The 12546-nt window shown below is 35.4% G+C and overlaps 1 long non-coding RNA gene across 1 annotated transcript; it reads right to left on the reverse strand.

Annotated features, from left to right (window-relative positions):
* Window positions 1–3950: 3950 nt before the first annotated feature.
* Window positions 3951–4711, reverse strand: LOC141642799 (uncharacterized). Its single transcript, XR_012543443.1, has 2 exons — window positions 4289–4711; window positions 3951–4192 (listed from the first exon to the last, which is right to left on the reverse strand). It is a non-coding gene; the product is annotated as an uncharacterized LOC141642799 (long non-coding RNA).
* Between the last annotated feature and the right edge of the window lie 7835 nt (window positions 4712–12546).

Below are 12546 nucleotides of genomic sequence, written 5' to 3' on the forward strand. Positions count from 1 at the left end.
ATTAATATATCATTTACATATAAGACTAATAATACCACCCTACTCCCACTAAACTTCATGTATAAACAAAACTACTCGACAATTCGAGAAAGGCTTATCACATGATTAAAACATACCATTAAACTTCTTGACGTCTACTTAAGACTTCTTCTAAAGTTTGCATCGTACCTTAGGATAGTTGTGATTTACAAAACTCATGCAAGATGATTTTCAAATCTAACAGTCAAATAATATTATAAAATCCGAATTTAATGAAGCGTTCAAATTGGTGCAAAGCTTTTACCACCAATCAACCAAGTTATGGAAACATTTCAATGTTTATGTTTAGTTCGGACTTTAGTGGAGTTGAAACTAGATAAAGCATCTTAATAAGTTACAGGTTTGTCACTTTAAAAAAAAAAAAATAACATGACTCCTGTCCACTTAGGTTTCGAAGTAATATCTACTGATTTTGATCAAGAAGGAACATTTTCCTACGTCTTATGCTCAGTTTGTGCCTCTTAAACGTTTTTTCCCACTCTGTCTTTAGGAGATAATCCTCTTTTCTTAATAGACAGCATCACGAGCCAAAAACCGTTCGTACTCGTGATCATGTAGGAAAAATGAGCACATGCTTACTATCGAAACAAGATATACTTTAGGTACCATGCCTAACCATATCTCATATGAAATGTATACGATTTCTTTAACTATGTTTTGTTTTAGTGGAAAATTAAATACCAGACAAAATTGTAACAGAACCTATCTCCAACTCTATTGTAAAGATTTGAATCATATCACATAGGATTCTTTCTCTCTTTCTAACACACTCTATCTAATATTATATGCTTATGAAAGTGAACTTGTGATACCATATCACACTCTATTTGGTGCAAATCAAAGTCATTACTTTATTGTTCCCTACCTTAACAAATTACTAATACTTTAGTTTTATAATCTCTAGGTTTTGATACTTTATGTAAAGAATTCGTTGAACTTATTCAAAGAATTTATGTTCTTACCTTACTAAGTGGATACCAAGTATCTACCTAGATTGTCGGTAAAACAGATGAAATAATAATGACCTTTTCTGATTGAAGTTGTATTCGTGATGTGACCATTATTTGAGCATATTTAGTCTCCGAATTAGCCTTGTTCCCATGCTTTTTAGTGCATATTTAGGTCATTTATTGTCTTTAGTCCTTTGTTTAGCATATTCTTTGAGGTTTTGATCCCTTGGTAGGAAAGGAGTGCAAACCTTGCATTTTCATGGCAAAATAGAGCTAAATTGATTGAATTCAATGACCAAGCATCAAAGAGAAGACAAGACTAGAAGGCCTTTGTACATATTATAGTAGTTGGGCAATGATGAGAAAAGATCCTTGCATCTCCGACAAAATCCCCGAGGATTATTGGAAGAAGGAGGAAGAAAAGAAGAAGGGAAGAAGCTGACTCCGAATCCGAGCGGATTGCCCTCTGGACGCCCGTCCAAGACCCGGAATCCGAGTGTCTTCTTCATAGGGACGCTCGTCCAAAAACACCACAATCCGCCCGTCCAGCCAATGAATCCGCTCGTCCAAAAGCCAGACAATCCGCTTGTCCCGTGCCTTGGACGCTCGGATTGTGTTACAGCTATTCCTGTTTTCTTCTTGTTCTATGAAGGATGCGCATATCTCGGAAAGACTAGCAAAAAGGAGACTTGCATATTTTTTTGAGAGGAGCGATTCCTCATGAACTTAATCGTCATTTAAACCCTTAGTAAACCCCAATTTGTGTACCTAATCCCCACAATAAATACCCCATTAGTCTAATTAGATAATCATGTTCTTCTTATCAATCTTTAGTGTAGTTTATATCAATCTAATCTCTCTTTAATCTTGTAATCCACTTTTAATCAAGTCTTAATACAAATCTCATTTCCTTAATCTCTCTTTTGTTCATCTTTTATTTTGGGTAATTGAAGATTATTTGGGTTATTATTGGGAGATTGACAACCTTCCAATGAATCATCAAGTACTTCTATTATTCTTTTCTTTATTATTGGAATCATTAGTTGTGACTACCTCATTTTTAGCGTAAAATAAACACGTAAAATTTTACAGAAAAACTGACAGGATATGTTTGTAATTGGTTCAACCAGATAAAACTTGTAATTTTAAAAACTTTTCTAAACCAACCACAAACACTTCCAAATGAAGAGTGCCAAAACCTGCAAATACTAACACCCTAATTTACATAACATGCTAAAGTCGCGAGAATAAAGTGATACAAACCAAAGTAAGAGAGGGAGACATATGTCCCTTCAAAATATAAACACAACCAAATGTTTAAAGGTTTACTACAAAATAACCAAACTAAGTCCAAGGTTCTTTTGCTCACTAGCTCGTCTGTGACCCCATCTAATCATTATCAACCTGTCAATCGCATTTTATACAAACACGAAAGCCACAATTCAGTGGGGAGTAACTTCGAGTCCTCCCAGCCACGAAATGTCATATTTAATGTAACATGTAACGTAACATGTAAACCACATCACAAATAATCTAGATATCAAATATTCTAACAAGTGAACTCTAATCTGACCAAATTAAACTATCATGTGAAACATATAACAAGCAGTAATCCAAACTTTATCAATTGTAACCGGCTTGCATCTCACCTATTACAATTCATAAAATCACCATACAAGAAAGGACAATATATCAAAGACAGGCATAAGTTCTTAGTACGGTCAATAGTCACTCTGTAACTCGAGTCTATACCACGAGGTAGGGAAGGTAATCGAACCGGTATCATGGCTCGAGGGTTCTATCAAAACATGGCCAAGACACAACACAACCCTAGCCTAAAATCACAAGAGACCTAGACATGCGGATACACACCACCGCACCCAAGACCCACAATTTTTCTAAAACAAAGTGAGTACCCTAAGGAGTCCACCAAAGGGTTTGCTAGTACTTAAGCTGACCACTTACTATCAAAATAATTAACGAGGTCATGCCCCAACTTGGATATAATCCCACCAAGTCAGGAACACAAAGGCTATTAAGCAGTGAACATATACTCGTCAAAGACTATAAAGGCCTATCTATGACAAACACAACAACCTGCAAGAAGTATTCAATACCAATTCCATTTCCAGCAATATTAACAATATTAAAGGTTTCGGGGAATCTAAGGCCGTTTCTACAACATAAGAACCCATTCAAATCAACCAACAATATATGTGAAATAAAAGCATAGTTAATGGCCTAAAACAAGAATAAGGCCAATTATCCAATTCACACATTAATTTCATCCAACCGAATTTTTACCCGCAACCCCAGCCCTGCGACAGGTACGGGTTCAATCGCGGTTGACCAATCACACAATTGACTGACATCGATTCAGTCAAAGGGATTAAGGGCTCAGTTTTCGGCATAATCATCCAAACATTGCAATTATCGCTATAAAATTCATTTCAAGCCTATTTATTACAATTTCATATCATAACCTATACTAACATGTGCAAACTACCAATATAAGCATGATTTTACCATCAACATTATATTTACTACTAACATTATTCATTTCAAAAGATTACCCATATGTTACTTATACTAAATATAACAATAATAAACCCGAAAAGCCGAACAACGCATGGAAAATTCGCGAAAACAAGCAACGGGCCGACCCGGGCCAAGCACGGGCCTGCCGCGGCCCGTCACGGGCCTGTTTCACTGCTGTGAACAGTACCACGGGTCTGTGAACAGTAACTTTTCTATAAATTTTTCGGTAAAACGACGCCAAATACTCATACGGACTCCGAATTGAGTGATTCAAGTGGCTAAACCACCTAATTTTTCGACGCCGTTCAATATGTCATATTTTTGGAAACATTGGAAAATGTCTCGGTCCGGTACTGACACGCTCCAGCCAACACGCGGATTTGTCCCATCAAATAATTACTCATCCAAATTTGTTCTAAACAATAACATAATACTCATCTTACTCCATTTATTTATTTATCAACAAGATCGTCTCAAACAACAACAAATAACAACAACAACAACAAACAACAAATACAACTACTAACAACAACCAAAACTACTTAAAACTACTTAATGTGACATTAATTCGTCGAGTAACTCGGAATGGTTACTTTAGACTAGCAAAGAGTCAAGTAATAACTTGAGAAACCTTCTAAAACCCCAAATTACTCTTCATCTTCAACCTAAAAGGAGGGAAAAACGAGTTGCTTTATGATAAGAAATCGAATTGTCTTTTAAGACGGTATTTTGAAACCTCAACAAAATAGAAGATTTCTTACCTTAAAAGAACGAGCAAAGAACGAGGAAGCTAATGGTACAAAAATAATGGAGTTTGGTTGAGAAATGAAGGCGGGATCTTGGTTTGGCTGGGACGAAAATGGCGTACGGAGGAACTCTATTGTTTTGTTGTTGTTGCTGTGCTTGTTTGCAGGAAAAAGAAGAAGAAAAGTAGAGATGTAGTGGGGATGGGGTCACGCATGACCAAACAACAACAATAATATAGTAGTAATAATAATAATAATAACACAAATTATCAGTGTAGACATGACATATCCGTCACCTTGGAGTGACGGATACCATTTTACCTTACAAAATACACACTTTTTATCTCTCTGTAACACTATTTATATGGTCCCCTTTCTCCACTAACCCATTTTGTTAACTTTTTATCTCACAAAATATCCGTCACAAGGGAGACTGATTGTAATAATAATAATAATAATACTAATTGATTTGGAGTTTGTACGCAGGAAGAAGAGAAAAGAAAGAAAGAGGAAAGTAGGAGGTGGGGCGTATGGACCACAACAACAATAATATTAATAATAATATATAATAATAATAATAATAATAATAAATGTGGGGTGTGTGCTTTGTTCTTGTTGTTGTTTATTCGAAAAGAAGGAGAAGGAGGAAAGACACATGGTCCACAACAATAAATAATAATAATGCTAGTACATAATAATAATATATAATAATAAAGATATTTTAAAAGTAGAGTGTAGGATGTCAGGTAGGTGCGATGTGTTGTCAAAATAGGATAGGTCGAGAAAGGTTAGACTCACAAGTGGAAATGTGACGGTCTATAGCTAGACGAAAAAAAGGAAGGGAATTATTATTATTACTGTCACTGTTATTGTCCGACCAAAAATGTGTATACATTTATTATTATATAAATCGTGCCTTAAAAATATAGTTTAATCGTACGTATTTTTATATAAACGAGCTTTTATATAATACGTTTATAAAAATCGTGTTTGACATAAAATTAATTAAATTGAATAATTCAAAAATATATAATAAAGTGGTTAAACGGTTTAATAAATTTTAAATGTTAAAATGGGAAATTGGCGGGTGTTACATTAGTAGGTATAATTCTCTTAATCCCTTTTTAATTATTGTTAATCATCTTCATTTATTCATCATGTTTTACTTTGTTGGTATGATTGACAACCTTGCTAGCATGTTCGACATGATAATGAGTGAGTAGTTTCCTTAACTAGGGTTAATGGGTAATTAGGAGAAACCAACATGGGGGATGATTCACGCTTAATCTAATATGTTTTCATAGTTTATTTGCTAGCAAGTTGTGATCTCAACCTATGCACATGTTATGTTTAATGAAATGCGAGCCTATGAATCCTTGCATTTTTTACCCATCACTTACCTTTTCAATGAGATTTGTAAGACATAAACCAACTCGAGTCTCATTAGACCATGCATATAGTTGAGTAGGAAAGATTAAGTCGACTTGTAGGTGTTGTACAATCTAATCGATTCGGCTTCGGGACCCAAACTTGTGGACATGGTCCACGGGGGCGCTTGGGAACAAGCGTTTGCATATGTGGAGTCGCCACCAATTTATTATGGAAAATTGGAAACCGTTCGAATACCTCGTGCGATGTCAAGACACAAAGTAGTGACATGAATACCAAGAACTCGTTACCCTTAGCATTCTATGTCTAGAATGACTCTCGTGGATGCCAATGAATACGGATGTTCACATAGATCTGGAGTAAGGGGTGAGGGTACGTATTAGGAAGCTCTTTTGATCGAACACCTAATCCCGCCCGCCTCGATAGCGCCCTCTACTAATGATTAGGGAAGTTATGTATACTCGATATATCGTCGATTATATGCATGTAATGCAACATCCAAGTTTTAATCCTAGCATGTGAAGATTGATACTAAGTCGGTTAACACGTAATTTAGCATAGATTAGGTCGAAGTAGGAATTTAAGCTCAATTATATGTGAAGGCATACAAATGATACAATAAAAGAAATACAATGGAATACAATAAAGAAAATTACAATAATTACAATGGATTCAATTGATTTATGTCAAAAATACTTCCAAAACGGATAATTTTGAGAAAGAAAAGAATAAAGGAATAAGCGAACAGGAATTGGGCGATAATACAATTAATAGTTAATTAAATACGTAAGCTAATTAAACTAGGTCAAGGCAGAACGGAATTTCAGAGACAGAAATCAACCTGGAACAGGCGCAGCAGAGCTGCGCCCTCTGGAAGAGGCGCAGCAGTTGCTGTGTCTGTTCCAAGGGTGAGTTCTGGCTGTGAAGCCGGAACTGCGAATCGTTAATGTTAATTGGTGAATTTAAGGATTGATTACGATATTAGACTCGGATGAAAGTGATTTAATGGATTAATTACATGTGAATGGGTCATAAAAGCAGTAAAACATGGATGAGACAAATGTAAACGAATTAATTACATGAATGAAAGGTTGATTAGTGACATAGGTGAACTAAAAAGGTTAAATACGACAAATTAATGACGAATTAATGATGAATAGACAGATGGAAATATACCAAAGTTCGAATTTCAGAAACTCAATATGAAAGAATTGAATCTCTGAACCCGGATTGATTTTAATGACGAAAACCCACAAATATTGGATTACTTGGGATTTAAGTCAGGATTTTCGATGAATTATACATATTAATGATGATAGACAATATACATGTGAAATTATTGTGCTATTACGTCAAAGAATTGAAGAACAAACGAAAACAAATAATGAACAACGAATTGAAGGGACAAGATAATGAACAACGAATTGAAGGGATAACTCGATTCGACATGGGATCACGCATACTAAGGCAACAAACAAAGGAAGGGACAAAATGACAAATCTAGACGTCGACTTGTGAATTCATGAAACGTCGTGAGCGACTTCTCGTGTTTGGACTCACGGTGTTTGACTTTAATTTAAACTCGAGTGTTGACTTTGACGGAGTGACCCTTATATGATTGACCTTATTGACGGGATTGATGACACATGTTAATTCGAAGAAGAAAGGAAGTAGGATCTGCGGCAGCCTCACGAAGAGGCGCAGCAGGTGCTGCGTCCCTTCGAAGAGGCGCAGCAGTTGCTGCGTCCTTTCTCGACGGTCATCTTCTGGTAATCCGTAAAAAGGGTTTTAAAGCATGGTTTTATAAATCGGTTTTAAGAAGTATTTTTGACATAAACCTTACATTATGATACAAAAAGTAAATAACAATAATAAAAGAGAGATTTACACCCTCAGACTTACATGTTTGACGAAACGAGATGAACTAAGATTATGATTAGTGATGCTCGACTCGGATGTAACAAAAGTGCCCTCGTAAGAGGAAAACAATTAAGATTAATTAAGTTGATTATTGTGGAGTTGGTCAAATTGGTCGGTCATGCAAACGAGGCTGGTACTCAGAAGGATCCGAGCTTACGTGGTCGAATGTTCAAGCACGTAGACGCCAAAAAGTAAGAACGTGGTCTAGAATGCAAAGGGAGAAGAGAAGGGGCGGACACTCGCGTGAGAAATATGAGGAGCGAAGGCTCCTATTTATACTAATCACGTGAAGGAATAGGGTTTTCGGAGAAACTGCGGAAGTGAATCTCGAAAAGATATGAAAAGATACGAAAAATACGCAGAAAAGGACCTGGGAAGAGGCGCGGCGATCATCGCGTCTCTTTGGAAGAGGCGCAAAGACCTGCTGCGTCTGTTCCCAAGTGGTTTCCTCCTGCGGAAGAAAGATTTCCGTGTTTGGTTTATGGAATAACGGAATAATCTTATTTTCCTTAACATTTTGTATGAATATTACGGGAAATTGTTTACCAAAGATTAAAAGATTGTGAAGGATTTATAAAATATGGGATAGAAATATCCGGAACATTCCAGAACATTCTGACTCGGGATTTAACGGTTAAAAGAAAATGAAGACGGTTTTAGGCCCGGACTCCAAATGTACTCTAATTACTGTCAAAACGACCGTATCAGCGCGTAGATGACAATTAAGAGGTAGACATCAATGTTTGATCAATCACTTGACGATAAACTTAAGAACTGTCACAAATCGTTCCGCGTACCAAACATGCGGCCCAATCATCACCGAGTGGTTTGCGGGAGGTGCATAAATGAGGTATCTACAGAGCCCCACTTTGACTGAGGCTTGGACGAGGCGAAAGTCAAAGTATAGCCATCAGGTCAATCGAAGATTACAACCTGACGACTATGGCGACGCGAGGCGGTTCAAGGGGTCTGAACCAAGGACCTGTCGTCGCGAACATTTTAGAGTCTGTCGACTATCGGGGAGGGTCGTTTAAAGTCCATTAGACTACGTAAGGAGGCTCACCAGCCATAAGAAGAGACCATACCTGAAACTTCTTGAGAGATGCTTCCGGAGGTGCATAGGAGCTAAAGATAAGCGTAGGAGCCTAAGGTAAGACCTAAAAGATATATAGAGGTTTGTGCTAGGGTATGGGACCCTAAAGGAAAACATCGACGGGAAGGAGGCCAAATATAAGTTCAACCTAAGGGGTAACCAAAGTTTGGGTGTAGGAAATCTAAGAAAAAAGTGATCCTAAAGGATTATGATCCTAAAGAGGAAATGTGATCCTAAAGAAATGTGGTCCTAAAGGGACAAGGCGATCCTAAAGAAATATGATCCTAAGGAGAAAAAGTGTATGAACTTTAGGGAGTTTGGGAACCTAAAAGAAGCTAGGTGGGTGAACCTGGGTATATGAACCTAAAAGGACGGCTGGTATGGGAACTTAAAGGCTTGTGAACCTAAGAGGATTTGGGATCCTAGGGTTAAATTTAGGAACTACTGGGTTACTAATTCTTGTTTTAAACGCGTGCGCTTAAGCTTTCTTATGTATGAGAACTCCAAAAGAATTTATGGGTTTATGAACCTAAAGTCGTTGGTGTAAGGGCTTAAAGGCTTATGAACCTAAGGGAAGCCATTTTGGGATCTAAGAATCTAGGGGTAAAAATCCTAACTTTGGGTTTACGAACCTAAGGAAGGAGGCTCTGGTTTGGGTACTTCTGGAGAACGACACCTTTGCCGAACTCTATGAGGAAACAAAAATGTCAAGGGTAGAAGGACGAAAGCGGGAACTGCTGGGGAAGCTGCGTGGGTCGTCTTCAAACAAACTTCGATAAGTCTTGGGGTTGATGTTGATCTCCACGTATTGAGAGGGATGATTGTCTGTCCGTGTACTCTCGTTGGGTGAACATAATCGGGAATTGATCTCCATGTCTCGAGAGGGATTGTCTGTCCGTGTACTCTCGCTGAGGGAACATAATCGGGAACTAATCTCCATGTCTTGAGAGGGAATGTCTGTCCGTGTACCCTCGCTGGGGGAATAGAATAGAGGTGTGTCGAAACACCTGTCAAAGAATATTCGCTCGTTGTGGCAAGCGAGGTCTTGATAAAGTACTGCTTCTGATACTTACCTGCATGGTTAGTAGCCACACAAAAATGCAATCTAATATATGCACGTAAGCGATTATCACATAGACCTCTAATGAGGAAACACATAGGTTTTGCAAAAGTTGCTTCTTTTTAAAAGTCTTTTAAAACTTGTTCGAAGAAATTTATCGTTTGTAATGCGTTATGCATATTCAATGGGCTTTAGACATAGGCCTTGACATGACACAGATCTACTAGGACGCGACGCTAAATGTAGACTTAGGTTTGACTGACGCGACACTAACTTAGATTTAACGCGACACGGGGATGACTTTGACAGACTTTGTTTAAGTATGCTTATTGTTGGGAAATGTGTCCTCAACAATAGTGCGATCATATGATTTAAATATCATTATTAAAATCTCATTTTAAAGAATACAATTGGGAAGTATTTATACTTTGTCAACCGGTCAACATATATCGGTAATGATTAGGTGACTAGAGTTTGACATTACTGTCGTGTGACGGTGGTGATCGATTGACCCCTAGGTCATACCTATAGGGCAATACTCTTAATTGATCATTTAATTAATCGTATAATGTTACGAGTTAATTAAATTACTTGAAAAATTGACGGACGATTTTGGAAGTAAAATTTACGTATCAAATTGAAATGTGATTAAATGAGATACGGTCTGAGTAATTGAATTGTATCATTACTCGGATGAAATTATTGTTTAAGGAAACAATTAAATTTGAATGAATTATTATAAATGCGATTTATAAACGATAAAATATTTTAGTACAAGTAATTATGAATTACTAAGTCGATTTTGTATGTGACGTATTTTTGATAATACGTTGATTTTTAATATGTTAAAAATACATAACAAATTTATGTGACATGTGACATGTGACATATTGACAATTGACAAAAATAATATGGAATCCATATTACACAATGTGCTTAAAAAATTGGAGGAGTATTAGGCTTAATATTGTGTTTATAATTAAGTGGTAAACATAATGATTAAAAGGGAGAATAGCCATGCAACCCTATTTACCTTGTGAAGGCAAACTAATGCATGCATTGGGTCTTTTTCTTCCCCTCTCCTCTCCTCTTACACGGTTGGAAAAAGAAAAAGGAAAAGGGTTTTGTCTTTTATTTTTTGCCATACACTACATGTAATAGTGTGTAAGATTATTCATTCATCCAACTTCTAAAAAGATTAAGTTTTAGAAAGATAAAATCCTCCAAAAATCCCTCTCTCAACCGGTTTTGAGAACCCAAAAAAACCAAACAATTTTGGTTCAATTTTTCACTAGATTAATATTATACTAGCTCAAATAATATTAATTAGATTAAGAGTTAGCTTTGGGTATTATTCCTAAGGAGAGATCCTACACTTGGATCTTGTTCTTCCATAAAAGGAAAGCTCAAGAACAAAAGAAAAGGAGATTTCTCTTGTGCCCATTTGAACCGAAATTTCAATGTAAGGATATGATTTCTTCTCTATTTTATTATATTGTTTGCATGCATAAAATCCGTATTTAATTTTATGACAAATTAATTTCGACATATATGAGTATGTTAGTATGTATATGAATCTACATTTCCTTCAATTGGTATCAGAGCCACGGTTGTTTGCATGCAAATCGGTTAAAAGTTTTTCCGAGTCATAAGAATAACAAATAAAACTTGTAAAATTTGTGTTATTATGAGATATCACGAAATTAATCCATGCATGTTAATATTTATGGTCCTAAAATGTTTTAGGATATTTTGGTTAATTTTTCGGATTTTTATTGTTCATAATTTACAATAATGGCATTTAAATGTGATTTTATGAGTAAAAATGTCATTTTTGGTCTAAAATTAGCTATACTTCGAATTTACCATTGATTTTTGGATATGTTGTCACATATATTATTTTGAGATAACCTGTAAATTTTCATAATTTTTGGACTTGTTATGCTCGAAAAATGGATTTTTCATTATTAAATTCGGATTTAGGTAAAAAATAGGTTAATATGAGTTAAATTTCGAATCTGGTCATAGAAAATTAATATGTTGTCACATGCAATTTTACAAGATATGTGTAAAATAATTGGCTATAAAGAAGTCTTTTTGCATGATTTATGGATTTTTGAAGAAAAATAGCATAAATAGTGACATTATTAGTGGAAAATTAATAAAACATAATCTATGACTTAGGAAAAACGTCTAATGTTGCATTTTATTATATTTTTCAGATCCAAAATTGAAAAGTTAATGAAAATAATTTTTCCATGTTTTTATGATTATTTTATTAAAATCGATAAACCGCAACATTGTTTTTCCGGAAAAATTTCGAAATTTTTAACCTAAGATTTTTAACATTATGAGTGTCATGGAAATTTTCCAGAATGTTCATGAGTTTAAATTTCAAATTTCAAATTTATTTGAAATTTTGTGGTTTATTTGAAGTTTAATAGCTTATTTTTGTAATTTTTAGTCCATTTATGAACAATTTTATAAAATATGGGTTAATTATGGTCAAATTATTAGTGAAGACTATATTTTGAGTCCTAAGAGGTTAGGGTAATTAACTTATGCATAAATATGAGTTTATGTATTTTTGTGATTATAAAAATGTTGAAATCACGCAAAGCCGTAAAAACCGAGTAATATACGATATTGGCTAATTAAAGGCGATTTAGCATAAAATTGAGCATGTTCATACATATTATAATGCTGCATTTTCTTTATGATTGTCATAATTTTAATTTATGTAATTTTGAATTATGTAATTTTACTTAGTATGGCCTTAGATTTAATTGGTATTTCCCGAAATGTATGGGA

This window comes from Silene latifolia, chromosome 2, assembly GCF_048544455.1.
Source record: "Silene latifolia isolate original U9 population chromosome 2, ASM4854445v1, whole genome shotgun sequence".
NCBI classification, from domain to species: Eukaryota; Viridiplantae; Streptophyta; class Magnoliopsida; order Caryophyllales; family Caryophyllaceae; genus Silene; species Silene latifolia.